General features: G+C 39.1%; 1 protein-coding gene across 2 annotated transcripts in view; it reads right to left on the bottom strand.

Moving 5' to 3' along the window:
- The window catches only part of LOC129235365 (solute carrier family 22 member 13), a 36,653-nt gene that overhangs the window by 3,463 nt on the left and 16,788 nt on the right, over positions 1-16,402 (bottom strand). Inside the window, exon 1 of one of the 2 annotated variants that reach the window (XM_054869175.1) lies at positions 11,756-11,859. The exons of the other annotated variant lie outside the window; for it this stretch is intronic. The gene's annotated coding sequence lies outside the window, so the exon portion shown is untranslated. Of the gene's footprint in view, positions 1-11,755; positions 11,860-16,402 lie in introns of those variants that run through there. 2 annotated transcript variants of the gene reach the window in all.

Raw genomic sequence — 16,402 nt, 5'->3', positions numbered from 1 at the left:
ATCGCGGGTGTTTTGTTACCAACATCTGAGTTTTTAAGCCACATTCCGTAAATTCCACTGCTGTGAAAAATACTTAAAGACCGGGGTCCAGCTTCAAACCTCTAAAGGCCAATTTTTTATTTAATCAAAAATAATCTATTTGGTCTATTAGCCACTAAATAATTTTTTTTACCTCCCGCATTAACTAATTTTTAGGATTATATGATTTCTGCCTTAATCAGACATACTATTTTTTGACACATAGCCACACTTAAGCAATAAGTTTATTAATTGGTGCACGAAAGAAGCGCCGTAGTCAAATGGGTTGGTGCGTCACTACCATTCGCAACTACGCTCAGAGGTTTGCCATTGTCTGCCGAGGGGCAACCGCTATTAGAAAAAACGTTTTCTCATTTTGGTGTTTCATGCAGATTCGAAGCTACGCACTATGAAAAATTACATTTTTTAAATGTGGCCTCGGTAGTCTAGCGTGCACTAGCCTGCCGTTCTAGAGGTTGTGGGTTCGAATCCCACGTAAAGCATGGTCATCAAACTTACCTACTTTCCTAGTCTCTATAAAGAAAAAAAAATAACAATTTCATTTTTCAACCCCAACAAACTCATCTTTCTAATCCTTATTCCCGCACAAAAAGTCAGCGTATTACTTGCATTATGGCTGCTAAAACAAGCAAAAGACACAGTTAGACATTGCAACAGTGGCGCCAGCAAAAGGAAGCGGCCAATCGCTATAATAGCAGACACACCAAATTTAGCGAAGTCCTCAACCATCTGTGTCATCCTTCTGCCAGAAAAATGTGACAGACAGATGGCGCTTCAAGCAGTAAGAAGGCGTTGTTCCTTAGCAATGACAGGTGGGCATTTCCACCACTTAGGGCTGTTAGCGGCAGGCTAATCACCTACCCTCTCAGAAATCAAATAGATTAACGAAACCAACGCAAGACAAGTCTTGTCGAAGCCCTATGCTTTCGAGTGGAGTGAACAGGGGGAAAAAATGTCTACGCCTACAAGTAAAATCCGCTAAACAGTCGATTCATGAATGCCTAATGGTTGAGAACGTCGAGTCAACACTTTGCGCTACTTATTCTCAGCAGAACGCCCAGTTTTGGTCCGTCAGTCCTTTGTTTAACCTCAACAGAACCAGTTTCTTGAAATTTGTTCACCAACCTTGAATTGTCGAGTAATTTGAAGGATTATTTCCACACAAAAATCACGAATTTTGCGATATGTTGTCGGTAAAGATCGATCATTTTCAAAAAAAGTTTCAATAATTTTAATGCGCGTTCTATCCTCCGAAATTGTACTCAAAATTGTGTACTTGATTAATGTCAAAGAAGACAAACGAAAAGGTGCCGTCTAGGAATTATTCACTACTGATTGATGAGACTTGGATCTATCACCATGATTCTAAATCAAAACAAGAGGCTAAAAAGTGGTATGAACCTGGTTCTTCTGCTCCGGCTCCGGCTCCTTTGGTGTCCAGAAATCGGGTAAGAAGTTGTTAGTATCAGTTTGCAAATCACGATGCAAAAGGAATTTCGTTTGTGGATTACTGCAAACAATAAATTCTGAATATTATTGTAACCTTCTAGACTAGCCGAAGGACAAAAATCTTAAAAAATACCCTGTTTGCAAAAGAAAAAAATCTTTTTCATCTGTACACTGCACTGTGTGGCAAGAGCATTTTGACAATGGCTAAAATCCCTGAATTGAAGTTCGAATTGTTGGAGCATTCACCGCATTTATCAGATTTGACCCCAAGCGACTTCCATCTGCTTCCAAATCTAAAAAAATGCATGCGTGGAGAGCGTTTTTCATCAAATTATGAAGTCAGCTGTGGAAACTTATTTTGTAACCCTTCCAGATTCTCACTTCAAGGATGTGATTCATAAATTAAAATCACGTTGGAACAGGTGAATTCATCTTCAGGGAGACTACACTGAATACTAAAAAGTGTATTTAAAACCATAGAATTGTGTTTTTCTTATCGAACCACAAAACTTATTGAACAACCTAGCATACTTGTATAGTATATATAATCCGAACATAGGTCGTACCTTTACACACGAAAGTCCCTAATACTAACCGCTTGGCGGTACACGTTTGGAGGAATAAATCCCACCAACAATTTTTGTTTGCCGGAAATTTTTACTCTCTCAAATATTTAATTGCATAAACCTGCAGCCAAGGTGATTTTGATATCATTGAGTTACAATTAGTAAAAACTGGTTAGGCTTCGTGGTTTTGTACAATATTACAATACTGTAATTTGGGTTTGAGTCATTTTCATTCATAAATGTAATGGAGCGTCAACCGCAACGCAAACCAGTTATTCGGTGAAAATTATGATGAATTGATTACGGTAAAAGAGTTAAGCGTGATTAAGATTTAAATTTGGTTAATTATGCTGTTTTTTATGGGAGAACGTCATAAAATGCAAAGTTGTCAGTATATCATGTTTTTTTGTTGCCTTTTATTCGATGTGATTGGTACTTATTTTTAATGAGTGGGTTAATTAATATTTATTTATGTATTTAATTTTGTTTTTTTTTTTCGAAGAAATTCTTACAACATTTTTCCTCATTATTTATTTTTACATACTAGGAAATATTTTTTGATTGAATTTTTTGAGTAAAAACTCATAAGCAGAAAAAATTGAACTCAAATTGTACGACAAAATGAAGTTTCCTTCTTTTACATCGCGAATCCACTTTTTACACTCCCCAAACTCCCGGACTCAGATCACTGGGATTGGGAAATACGTGGTCTTGCCATAAATACTGTGAACAATTTTACAATCCATAGGTCGAGAAAAAATTCGCAGACACAAGTTCTGCCTTTCTTTGATTTTGCTCGTATGATTTGTCTACTCATAAATTATACTCAGTTTCGTGGCAAATTTCGCTTGTTAACAATGCAGTGTGGAGCTAAGGAAACTCACATTGCAGTGACTGCAATACAAAAGTGTGGTAAAAGTACAAGTGAGATTTACGTATTGCTGAAAAAACTTAATATTTCGAGAATGTTTGTTTACCGCAAGATCCATTTATTTCCCAAACGTATGCAGTGACAGACAGAAAAAGAAGTGGTCGCCCTCACGTGGTTCGAACCAGGGCAATCATAAAAGCCGTTCGAGAAAGAATTCGCAGAAATCCTCTTAGAAAGCAGAAAACACTACCCCGTGAAATGAATGCATCGAGCATATCCATGTTAAAACTAATTAGAGATGATCTCCACATGAAATACTTCCGTCGCTCTTTTGACAACACACTTGAAGAAAATTAGACTCGACAGATGCAAGCGCTTCTTTGATGGCACGCGGCCAACGGATAAGTTTTTAATGAGCAAAATAACAAAATCTATGTTAAAACTTCTAAAGACGCAAAAAATGTTGTTCCAAGGGTTCAGCGTGGCCATCATCCAGCCTCCATAATGGTTTGGTGGGGAATATCTTGTAAAGGCATCATTTCATTTCTGCGAAAAGGATGTTAAAACTTGGTTGAAAGTGTACCAGGAGGATGACTTGGAAGGCTTGGTGAAGTAATTGAGCAGTACTCTCTTTAATGGATTTAATGGAGAACGCTGAATCTACCAGCAAGATTCCGCTCCAGCCCATAAAACGAAAACAACCCAGCCGTGGCTAAAAAACAATATTCCTGGGTTCATAGCTGCAGAAGATTGGCCGTGCGGAAGTCCAGTTCTGAATCCATTGGACTACAGTTTGTGGTTAGAAAATGACCTGTCGAAGACCTCACAATCTTTGGCTCGATATCCATGGAAAGCGTGCGTACTGCAATAGCTGAATGGTTTAATCGTTTGATAGTTTGTGTAAAAGCAAATGCTGACCATTTCGAATAAAAAGTAAATTGTTTTTTAATATTTACATGATTAAATAAAACTTACTTCATTGGAAAAACTTGTATAATTTCATATCTATTGTATAACGGACTTCACTTGAAACAGAACTTATGGCAGTACTATATAGGTAATATCTTAAGAGTATATGGGTCACTGAAGTGCGATGAAGTGACGTCTTACAAAAGTGAGTATAGGAAGTGAGACCGTTGAAGGGCTCAGACTGTAGGCCGGCTGAATCACTAGATTTTCTTATTTCATAGTGAACAAAATTAGCAAAGGAGAAACACGAACAGATATCCTTAATAAGCAAAACAAATAACAAAGGTCCTAAAATACTACGCTGAGGTACATCAGATGTAGCAATAAACTGTCTCGAAGCCCCATCGATAATTATGTGCTGCACCTCTTTATTAAATGTGATCGAATCCAATCAAGGAGAGTCGAATGAAAACCGAGAAATGAGAATTTAGTTATTAAAATCATATGTGAGATTTTATCGAGGGCTTTAGAGAAGTGCGTGTATGTGACGTCACTTTGGTATCCACTCTGGAGGGCTGCGTGGCAATCTTCAGAAAAAACTGTTAAGTTAGATAACATAAATCTTACAACCACAAAACCTTGCTGTCTAGGACTAATCCGACGTTCTACGCTAAACGCCCTTGACAACACATTCAAACAGCTTAGAGACAGCAGATAATTTAGAAATTGGTCCACAATTCGCAATTGGAGTGACTGAAGTCAGCTTACAATCATCGATAAGTATTTCTTCAGCCAATGATTTACTAAAAATAAATTTAAGAGGTTGCACCATAGAGCGACAATTTTTGACCAATGTTACCGAAAGGCCGCCCATATCCGATTGAGAAGAGTTTTTTAGTCTTTAAGAATCCCTCATCAGCATTTAAAAGAACAAGTGAACCCAAGTCAACTGTAGAAGACAATTTCCTCGAGAAATTTTGCCGAATGGCTGCCGAAGAACCTTTGAACATCTGAATATCTCCAACGGATACGAAGTTAGATGAAAAGAAATCATCAAATAAGTTCGCTACATCACTGACAGATGGAGCAGTAATGTCCTTATAAAACAGTATTAGGAATACAAGAAGCCTTATATATATATATATATAATTGGCGCGTACACCCTTTTCGGGTGTTTGACTGAGCTCCTCCTTCTATTTGTGGTGTGCGTCATTATATTGTTCCACAAATGAAGGGGCCTACAGTTTTAAACCGACTCCGAACGGCAGATATTTTTATGAGGAGCTTTTTCATGGCAGAAATACAGTCGGAGGCTTGCCATTGCCTGCCAAGGGGCGACCGCTATTATTTTTCGTCACTTTAGTGTTTCGAACCTACGTTCTCTCTGTGAATTCCGAATGGTAGTCACGCACCTACCCATTCGGCTACGGCGACAAGAAGCCTTGCTATTCGTTTAATATATCGCCAAAACTTCATGAGATTACTCTTTATGTTAAACTTAAATTTGGGAATGTATTCTTTATACAAAAACTTATTTAAATTACGACACTTATTCCTGTTTAAGATAAAAAAATTATAAAAGCTTTAGCAGCTTTTTATTCAGAAATTATTGTTATAAATTAGTTTTATTCAGTTCTGCAATACAAAACCTCAGTGCAAAGTTATAGGAGTTCAGATAAGCATTAAACGTTCACCAATTCGTGCAAATTCCACTGCAGTTCTGCGGATCTGCCACTGGCCCTTCTTCATTTTTGCTCTTCGTGCCATTCAGCAGAGTGGAAAAGTGATCCCTTTATTCCTCAAGTATGCACTGCGAATCTGTTGCTAGAGGTTACTCTTATTCTAATAGCGATTTCATAGTTTTGGAAAATTTTCTGGTGCAATTTTGAGCTACTTCTCGGCCCATAAAAGCGGACTGTAAAGGCCATAAACACCTAGCATATCAAGCAGGGGCTCTGCAGTTTCTTTTTAGAGTTAAGTCTTAATTAGTGCTCGGATAAACAGGAAAGAAAATGCAGAACAAATGCATATCCAGGAGATTACATAGGAACAGCCGGTGCGCACTGAATGTAGATATCTGCAAGTGCCTTCCATAGTTTTTCAATGTAAGCCGTGGCTTAACTATGTATGTTAACTTTGAGTACCAGGTCATACTGTGAAATAACTATTTGGCCATACTCAGATGCCTAAAATGGCACTAACAAAGCTCTCATTGGCTATACATAAATTTCTTTAATACGACTTTTTAGTTCAGCGAAAAAGCCGTCGATGATTGGCGTAGTTTGCTCTTAACTATAAGGTAGGCGTTTGCTTTTTGAACCACCTATTTTTTTGAGAATGGTAACACAAATGACATGTCAAATGTGTTCATAACTTACTTAAAGGTTTGGCATTAACGAAATGGGACGCTATACGCTTGAACAAAATTGGAAAATATTGAAAACCTATTTCCAAAATGGTGAGTCTTCTTCTTCTTCCGCGGTTACAGTAAATGGCGAGCGTTACCGTCACATGCTCAACGAGTTTTTGTTTCCAAAAATTGAAGAGAATGACATGGACGACATTTGGTTTCAACAGGACGGTGCAACTTGTCACACTGCCAAAGTTACACTCGAACTTTTGGCTACCGTTTTTGAAAACCGAATAATCAGCCGAAATTCCGATATCAATTAGCCGCCTAGGAGCAGTGATTTAAGCCTGTTGGACTATTTTTTGTGGGGAGCCGTTAAGGACAAATGCTATGCGAACCATTTAGAGACGATTGATGCTTTAAAATACGAAATCGAAGTTGCCATTCATGAAATTGGCGCCCAAACAATCGAAAATGTGCTTAAAAATTGGGTTGATTGAATGGCCTACTGTAAAGCCAGTCGTGGCAGTCAATTGAACGATATTATTTTTCATTCATAAATGACAATGTTCAATCTTCAAAATAAAAAAAAAGTTTGAAAAAATATTGATTAGTGTTTTTTATAGCCGATTCAAAAATCAAATTTTACATGGCCCACCCTGTAGGACTGGAGAATATCGAAAAGATTCAAATAAGCAGGTTGACCACATTAGTAAACTTAAAAACACAAGGTAAAGCATCAATCGCTAGGTAATTGTTGAGAATAATGAGTGAGTAAAAACATGGAGCTGCAAAGAAATTATGGGATTGCTTTTAGTGCGTCTCTCCGGGTTCACTAGGCATGCGGTATGAGAAAAGTGACTAAGCATATTTCTATGTAAGTCGGGTATATTTAAAACCGATTTAAAGAAATACACAGTCAGTACAATGGGTGGTATGAAATCGGAGACCTGTTTATTGCACGTGCTATTGTGTAATTCAGGCAAAAATTAAGTATTTATTTCTTTGTCCCTGGCTGAGTGTGTGTGTACTGAATTCCGAAAAGATTAACCAAAACAATGAGGCGGGAAAACCCACAATAACTAATAAACTTTCACATTACTTTTTAAACACACATACATGCTTACATATATTGGCAAAGCTACCTGTAGGAAAACAAAAAACCTGGGTAAAAAGAAACTTCGGTGTAAGACAATGAGTCATCATGTAAGTATCGAAAACAATTTTTGTTTGGTGATTTTAATTTAATCTTAATTAAGAAATGAGAGCAAAAAAGATTCCAGTTATGACACACCCAAAAAAGGTAATACATTTGTTAAGCATCACTTCAAAGAAATTACACTACGCGTCAAATTGAGGGTGATCAGCATGAAAACTTATTCACTGGGTAGAAGATTAAGTAGAGTAAGGTGATAAAGGTACTAACCGGAGAGAGATAAGACCTCTATAGGTCTTTGTTAATCATTTGTGTTATTTTAAACATATGAGCCATCCATATTGGTGAAGAGCTATGAAATACCCTTTACTCAAAAAGAAATTTTATGAAAGAAAATTTATGGAAAATTTGTGAATTCCATATACTGGCTGAGCACTGTTATACTGTGAAAAAAGTTTGAAATTTCGTCATAAATTTCAATATATGTAAATAATTTCAGTTATTACGTCATCTTCATAATCAATTTTTAAAGCAATGTTTACGCAGCAGAGTGGAGCTGTATAATCACGTGTCTTTGATACAGAAGCTGCGTGATCATCCGAAATTTCTTTTGATATGGGCAACTTCTGCAGAAGTCTTGTGTCGGTATATGTATCTAATCGCGGGCTTTTACTTGCCTAGAAACAGTGGCATGCGCTAAAATGCGTCCAACAATGTTTACTTCACGTTTTTTAGGGCTGGAAAGGAACCTTAACGCCCACAATTAATTGGGAATGCATGAGGGGATCTTGCCATACCTATCAGACATCTATAGTAAGCGGCATTAAAAACACTGATCACTGTCAGATATGCCACCAGTTGCCGGAGCGGTGCACACTGTTCTCGATGCCAGCAGACAATCGGGTGCTTACGTTAGCTTCGGTAGGAAGTATGATATTTTGAGCCCAGATACAGATCAATGGTTAAGTCCAGATAACCTATTAACGGGATTTCAGCACTCTTTCAACACCAACGGATCCGAAAGCAGTGATAGTAGGGGATCTGGATGCTAGTTAGATGAAGACACTAAGTACACCTACGCTACAGGGCATTCTTAGTGGAAATCTATGCCGTCTTGAATGTAAGCATTGAATTTGTAGCGACAGTCAAGCTGCAATAAGCCACACTAGCCGGTGAATGTCAGACAAAACAGTGTTGCACAACACACACACACAGACATTGTGGCATTACAGGGCACGAGTTGGTTGATGAATTGGCTAATGAATGGCTCTTCAAGCATACCATTAAGCCCTGAACCCTTTCTAGTTGTCAATTCAGCATCGATTCAACTATGGATTGACAATTTCATGAGGTCTACTCATAGAAGACGTTGGACTCCAGCAGAGTAACCAAGTGCTTTGTGAAAGAACCAAACAGAAAATTAGGGACCTTGATCCTAAAACTTAGTAGGAAGGACCTGAGAGTACTGGTGGTTGTAATAACAGGGCACAACACCTCTGGTCACCACATGGCTACCATGAGAATCATTGGCAACCCAATATGTCTATCCTGTCTTGAGAATGAAGATACTGCAGAGCATTGTAAGCTGTTCTCTGTAGCTGTTCGATGTTTTCCAGACTCAGACTTAGACTGTTGGGTTGCGATGTATTGTTCATACTTTTCCTCTTCCGGATTTCTTAAGATTAATCAATGAGTTCAAAAGATTTGCGAAAGAGTGACTTCAAACCAATTTGTTTCTGTCTCTATATTCTAGTACAATGGTTAACCTGACTGAGTGCTTGGACTACACACAACTCTAGTTTAAGCTGCATTAATAAATATTCCAGCAATACAGATTTTAAAATTTGTGAGAAGGTGCTGAATCCATCGATGATTCTCTTATTAGGAAGTTGTATGCTGAGTTTCAGCCTTGCATTTCCCTTCTATCTCACAATGGCATGGAACAAGTGTCATATTTGATTGAATTGATTCAACCATCTCGTTGTGGCATATCTGCTTTCTATTGTGCTCGTTTATAGCGCTGGACCACTGCGAAAATTTAAATTTGATTTTGCACGAGATTCAACTTGTAAGCTGACAATAGCAGGAAAGAGAAGGTAAATTTTTTGAAATTATGTCCAATGTCACAACACTAACCCTTTGTAAATGTTATAAGACCATTAGTCTGGGAAGAAGAGCACAAAAGATTATGAGATCGAAGTGAAAATCTCCAATCAATCAATCAAACAATCAAGTCTGGGAAGTGGCAAAATGCGGTTCCGTATATAAGTACATTATTTTCAGGATCGTAGAGAGTATGGCGGGCACTGTAGCCGAATGCGTTTGCGTGTGACTACAAGTTCGAAGCCCCGGACACGAAACGCAAATTGAAGGAAGAATTTTTTTCTAATAGCGGGTGCTCCTCGGTAGGCAATAGGATAGTGAGGTTGACTAAACACGCAAAGAGGGGTAAGCGCCAATTATTACCTGGATGTGTTTCCTTAGAATGTTTACTCCATTTAGCACTCTTGGTGCTACTAGCAATATTCGAAGAGAATGGACGGTTTGGAGGTGTAGTATTCACCCAGGTTTTGAAGAAAAGCAGTGTGTTTTAAAAAATCGCTATTCTTCAGGTCAATCGCCTATGCGTTGTAAAATCTTTATTACATACTCTATTTCTTCTTGTGCATAGCAAAGCATACTCGCAACCAATGGTTATGGCAATAGCAGTTGTGCCCCAACACAAAACACGCAGGAAGAAAGCGCGTGCGCGGGAGGCGTGTGTGCCCATAGTGCTTGTCTCATAAGGCCCCACTTCATGTCTCAACCATGGATCCTTCAATCCTTGACGCGCTAATGCTTTTTGCACCTCACGTAGCTTGGGAATGTATTCCACTTTGTAGATTGATGGATGTGGCCGTGCCAGCCCATGATTGGTTATAAGCTCCTTGCTGAATTTAGGTGCAAGAAAATAACTCTAACTAACTCCGTAAGGACACTAACTAATAGTTAACAATTTATAATTTAGTTTCGATATCAATACTTGGCATACACGAGAAGTAGATGCGTGAGATGTCGACCGATGGTAAACTTGCACTTGCCGGCCTGCACTCATCAGTTCACCTCTTACTTTCTGTTTCTTTGTGTATAACATAAAAACCAAGTAGCTGAAGTTGGTGGCAGGTTCATGAATGCTCAATACACAAAATCTCCACTCAGTTGCAGTAGACAGAATATTCACTCCCAGCCTCGCCTAATATTCACGCACGCCGGCAATTGTAGTATCTATCAAAAACTTCTCATATACATACAGCTTGTTTGAGACTAACTGAAATTGAACGTCGTGACCTACATCAAGAAATTGCACGCCATGCGTTTATTTTAAATGGGATTGTCAATGTCCGCGAAGATCTTTAGTGGGCATTGCTTGTTTGGCTTACGCAGCTCTATTAGGAGCTTCTTGTAATATTTTTGTAGGAGTTCCAGGTTTTTGGAGGAGGACGAGATCATGTAAAATCTGCCAGTGTCCAGCACTAGATAGATTGGGAATGCGTAGATGTTTCATTCAAAAGCTTAATGTGTGTGGAATAAGACAAAGTTCATACTGAGTACGTATTGATTTTAGGGAAAATCTTTAAGCAAGGAACACGGATGTAGGTGGAATGGTTGAAGTCCAGTCTGACACACCCCAGTGTGCTACTAAAGCGCCATTTTGATACCATTATGAGACTTCCAACGTGCAGATATCCACAGCCAACCAGAGCTGTTGATGTAATGGAGAAGATTGATGGGATTTAGGTTGTAGCACTGCCCCAGACTGTCGAAGAGAGGAGCACTCAGTGGCTTTAATCTCTTAGCAGTCAAATCCGGACATTTAGAGAGAAACCGCTCATCAGTGGTTTTTTCTGAAAGGTACCCTTAACTTCTGCAATTGATATTAAATGGTAACCCTGGATTTTATACATGCGAGCCGATCGTCCAATGACCGGTAAGCACAGCTATGAGTTTGAAAATTGAATGGCTCCTAAAATTGGAGTTCCATCTGTTCTGCGCTTTCCTAAGAAATAAGTTTTGCAACAACAGTCAGGGGAATGCTCATAACCGGGTAGGAGACTTCAGAGACCAATTCAGTCGACCACTTTTTGACAAGCTAATCCGAAATTTCCTTTCCCAAGTTAGTAGCATATGTGAGATATGGGCTTAGTTCAGGGGTTCAAATACTCATAGAAAGAGTACCCGTTTTCTGATTATTATCATTTAAAAAAAATTAATGGAAAAAAAATGTGGAAGTTTAGTCCAGTTTACCATTCCCAACTAAAAATGAAAAAAAAAATTAACTTATAGCGATGGCTGTTTTAAAGTTTTGTGGGAGAAAAAGTGTATTAAAATTATATTGCCTTAAACATTTTTTTTTTTTCAAATTCATAAACACTCACACAATTGCTGAGAATGATAATACAATTTTGTCGGAAATTCGTATGACACAATTCACAAAACAATCAATCTCGCAGCTCAGTCACTTATTCGTTCACTCGCGGTCCTAATCCGTCCAACAGCAATAACCAACTAAAATTTAATGAGAAAAAGCTTGTGCTGGCTTTCGAGTTTAAGTCGAAGGTGACTAATTCCGTCTGCGGGCTACTGGAAAAGTGTGTGTTTTCAAAGAAATTCAAGAATGGGATATCAATTACCAGACGACGATGAAGAAGCACAAGAAGAAGGAAGGGGAGAGTTTATTAAAAACAACCAAATGCACTGCGGCGATATTTTGTCATTTTGACGTACATAAGTAGCAATCGCAAAGTACACAGTTGGCACAGAGTGGCGGCTATTGTACGGGCCCTCGCTTACTACAGGTACTACGTGTGTAGTAGCGATAGCAGTGCGGTGCAGTGTGCATGTAGGCATGTGCATATGTATTTGAATCCAGTAAGAGTTCCGGAATTTCACACGAGTATTTTGATTGCCTTTGATTCTGTTTCCCCAAATATAGCATAAAGAATAAAAATCAAAGAACAAAAAACATAAAGCACAATAAAATATATACCTACATACATACATGCACACATATGTATACACGTACAAACCACAAAGGCAAGGAAATAAATTGTGGTGTGTTTATAAGCGAAATTGTTTTTGTAATTCATCTGATAAGCACTTGTTGAAATCATTCGCATTGATTGAGGTTTGCTCAAATCGGACGCAACAATTATTGCATTGGCTCTAAAGCAACATACACACATTCACATGCACTTCGGCACATACATACATACATACATATACAGGGTGGCTGATGAAAGCCGCTACCAAAAAAAAAATTGAATCACTTTTTTTCTTTTTAAGTTATCTGTTTCATTTTTGTTTTAATTTGCAGATTGATCTTTAAAATTTATTAAAATGGATAACTGGGACACGCAAACAAGAATTTGGATAGTCCGCCGCTATCACGCACTGGAGTCCGTAGTTTTGGTACAGAGAGAGTACAGGCGGATGTTTGACGGCGATCCCCCGAGCAGATGGACCATAATGAGACTGGTGAATAATTTTGCTGAGCAAGGAACAGTCGCAAGATGGCCTTATCATCGAAACCCAGCAGTTCGGACGGAGGAAACGATCGCTGCTGTAGCTGCAGCTATACAAAGCAATCCAAGGGTTTCAACAAGAAGCTTATCTGCTCAACTTGGTGTCAGCCGACAGTCTTTGCAAACAATAATGCACAAAGATTTAGACTTATTTCCCTACAAAATTCAAATGGTTAACAAACTGAATGCAGCAGACTTGCCGATTCGCTTGGAATTTTGCCAGAAGATCCTGCAAATGGTGGAAGAAGACCAAAACATGTTAAACTGCCTTTTCATGTCTGATGAGGCCCATTTCGATTTAAACGGCAATGTGAACAAACAAAATTGTCGAATATTGAGTACTTCTAACCCACAGATACTCCACGAGACGGAATTGCATCCTCTTCGCGTGACAGTGTGGTGTGCGGTTTCTTCACGCTGTATTGTCGGGCCTTATTTTATTGAAGAAAATGGTCAAACCGTTACGGTTACTGGAGACCGTTATTTGAAAATGCTGAAAGAGCTTTTCTATCCAGAATTACGCCGAAAGAGAATTCCTTTCAACTCTGTGTGATTTCAACAAGATGGGGCAATGTCTCACATAGCCCAGACTGTTATGACAGAGTTGCGACGAAAATTTCCCAATAAACTGATTTCAAGAAACTCCGAATTTCGTTGGCCCCCCAGGTCGCCTGACCTTACTGCACCTGACTTTTTCTTGTGAGGTTTATGTAAACAAGAAGTTTATAAAACAAAGCCAACAAATTTGGATGAACTAAAACAATCCATTCGGGCAACAATTGCGGCTATTCCTGTCGCAACTCTCAAAGCAGCAATGAACAACTTTTTACTAAGATGCCGCACTTGTGTCAACGAGCATGGGGGGCATTTAAATTCAATTATTTTTAAAGCTAGTTAAGCTACATTTAATAAAATTTAATGACCTTCAACTTGAAAAAAAAATAAATGAACTCCATACACTAAAAAAAAGTTATTTGAGTTTCTTAATGTAGCAAAATTCATCAGCCACCCTGTATCTGTATAGACGCAAGAAATGCTACGGTTTATCAGGGCTTCTCAAGTGGGGAGGTATGCACATACGCCAAGCCAATTTTAGTAATTTTGGATGCATGAAAGTATTTATTTTCGGTGTTACATATTTTATTTTCGCACCGAAGCTGGAATTTTTTTCGCTATATATAGAAATTTTAAAATATTTTACGCTTATTTCATCACGCATTTTCAATGTCAGCTACGAACGTCATGTTTGCTGAAGGAATTTCTTCAGATTCTGAGTAGGTCAACATAATGGTAGCATCTACTAATATGTACAGGGTGCGTACGGTATGTGACAATTAGATAGGTGGGTAGGTACACTACAAGTTGCACTAGAGTGCCGATTTGATACCACAATGCAGACCACTACCTGTGAAAAAGTTCACAACTTAAAGGAAGAAAAACCATCTACTGGCATCTATGTAGTATTGCTGATGTAGTGGAGGAGAGAAACGGGATCTAGGCTGAAGAATTACCTCAGGCTATCCTCGAAAAGCACCTAAGGAACCTCAAGTGGCTAGCCGCCAGATCCGGACATTTGCAAAGAAAAGTGTTCAACAGTCTCTTTCCCTGCCGAATCCTCACAGCTTCTTCAATGGGGGTTGTACGGAAGTCCAAGCTTTTCCACATGAGTTCCGATCATTCATTGACCGGTGCCTGCCCACCGTTATGAGTTTGTTAATTGAATGGATTGGGATCTCCAAGTGCCCTGCTTCTGTCGTACTGAGGACAAAGTGTTTTTGAGATAGCACACGATGAGATTGTACTCCATTTGTCTTGCGCTTGCGTTTTTTTAAGAAAGAAATGACAAGCTCATCTCAAACTCAAGCTGCAATTTCATTTCCCTCTATGTTCCTATGCCCTGGAACCTACATAACATAAATGTTTTCTGCACATTCGCGACGTTTGAACCACTCTTTACAGAAGTTGACCAAGGGAATGCTACAATATGGCGACGACAGTGCCTTTATCGCAGTTTGACTATCGGAAAATATATTTATGTCTATCTTCTAATAGCGATCGCTAAGCATTTTGCATGCCTGCAGGATCGCGAAGATTTCTGCTTGAAAAACACTACTAGTTTTCGGCAGTTTAAAGGTGACTGAAATATTGGCTGTTTTAGAGAAAACCCCTGCTCCAACTCCAGATTCCATCTTGGATCCGTCGGTGAAAAGAGAGGTACCTATGTTCGATGCACACTCTCCCCTAATACATGTAAGGAATATATAAAATCATGCATAAAAATTCCATTAGCAGCAATAGCCTCCTTTAACCGAGTCCAGAAACGTTTGCATGCCCGAATCAAATGCTCCTTATTCACGCTTCATCTATGCCCCATACGTAGTAATCTAGGAAATTAAGGTCTGGGTACGCTGACGAAGGTCAGACGCTTCAGGGTGCTTAATATTGTGTATTCGTCGATGTTCTCGCGTTTGCTCCGTCATAAACTGTCCAAGAACATAATGTAGGGTTTATACCGTCGATCTTCATGAACAACTAGACGGATAATACCCTCAGAAATATTAAGCTCCCTCGCAAGGACCCTAAACGTTTTATTTGGCACATTGCTGCACATCTATTGCAGGCTAACTATGAAGAATAGTAAGCGAATTGAATTTCATTTGCTCCATTCAAACATAGAATTAAAGGGAGGACTCATCTGCAATGACTGTGATTAATGGTGACTTCTTTCGGCGTGCTCACCATCACTATGCTCGTGACCATGATCATATTACGAACCGAAAGCATACTCGCAACCAATGGTTATGGCAATAGCAGTTGTGCCCCACCACAAAACACGCAGGAAGAAAGCGCGTGCGCGGGAGGCGTGTGTGCCCATAGTGCTTGGCTCATAAGGCCCCACTTCATGTCTCAACCATGGATCCTTCAATCCTTGACGCGCTAATGCTTTTTGCACCTCACGTAGCTTGGGAATGTATTCCACTTTGTAGATTGATGGATGTGGCCGTGCCTGCCCATGATTGGTTATAAGGTCCTTGCTGAAGAGTCCTCGTCAGTGATCCCCTGTACTTGTTAAAAAAACCTGCTGATCGGTCAGTGTCTGAACAGTCCTTGTAGTTTTTGCGTTTTTCAGCCGATTCTGCATCGTTGTCTGATGCTTCCAGTTCACGGCGAATCTCAGGAATGAATGAGCCGGGGCACTTAAGAAAATTATGGATTTCTAAATCTGTGTGATTTGCGCATATAGCGACGATATTTGCATGTCTCAGCTTTTCTTGACTCCAGTTGTAGAAAAATAATGATTTCGGGTAGTTATAGCCACATATACGCATGTGCGTATGTGTACTATACGCACCCTGTATATGTATATATAATTGCAAACTACATTTTTTGTTGCGTATTTGGTCGAGCTACTCCTCCGATTTGTAGTGTGCGTCTTGATGGAGGGACCTACAGTTTTAAGCCACCTCCGAACAGCAACTGGTTTCTTATGAGAAGATTTTT

This window comes from Anastrepha obliqua, chromosome 1 (assembly GCF_027943255.1).
Source record: "Anastrepha obliqua isolate idAnaObli1 chromosome 1, idAnaObli1_1.0, whole genome shotgun sequence".
Taxonomy (NCBI): Eukaryota; Metazoa; Arthropoda; class Insecta; order Diptera; family Tephritidae; genus Anastrepha; species Anastrepha obliqua.
This window is presented reverse-complemented; position numbering and strand designations above follow the sequence as displayed.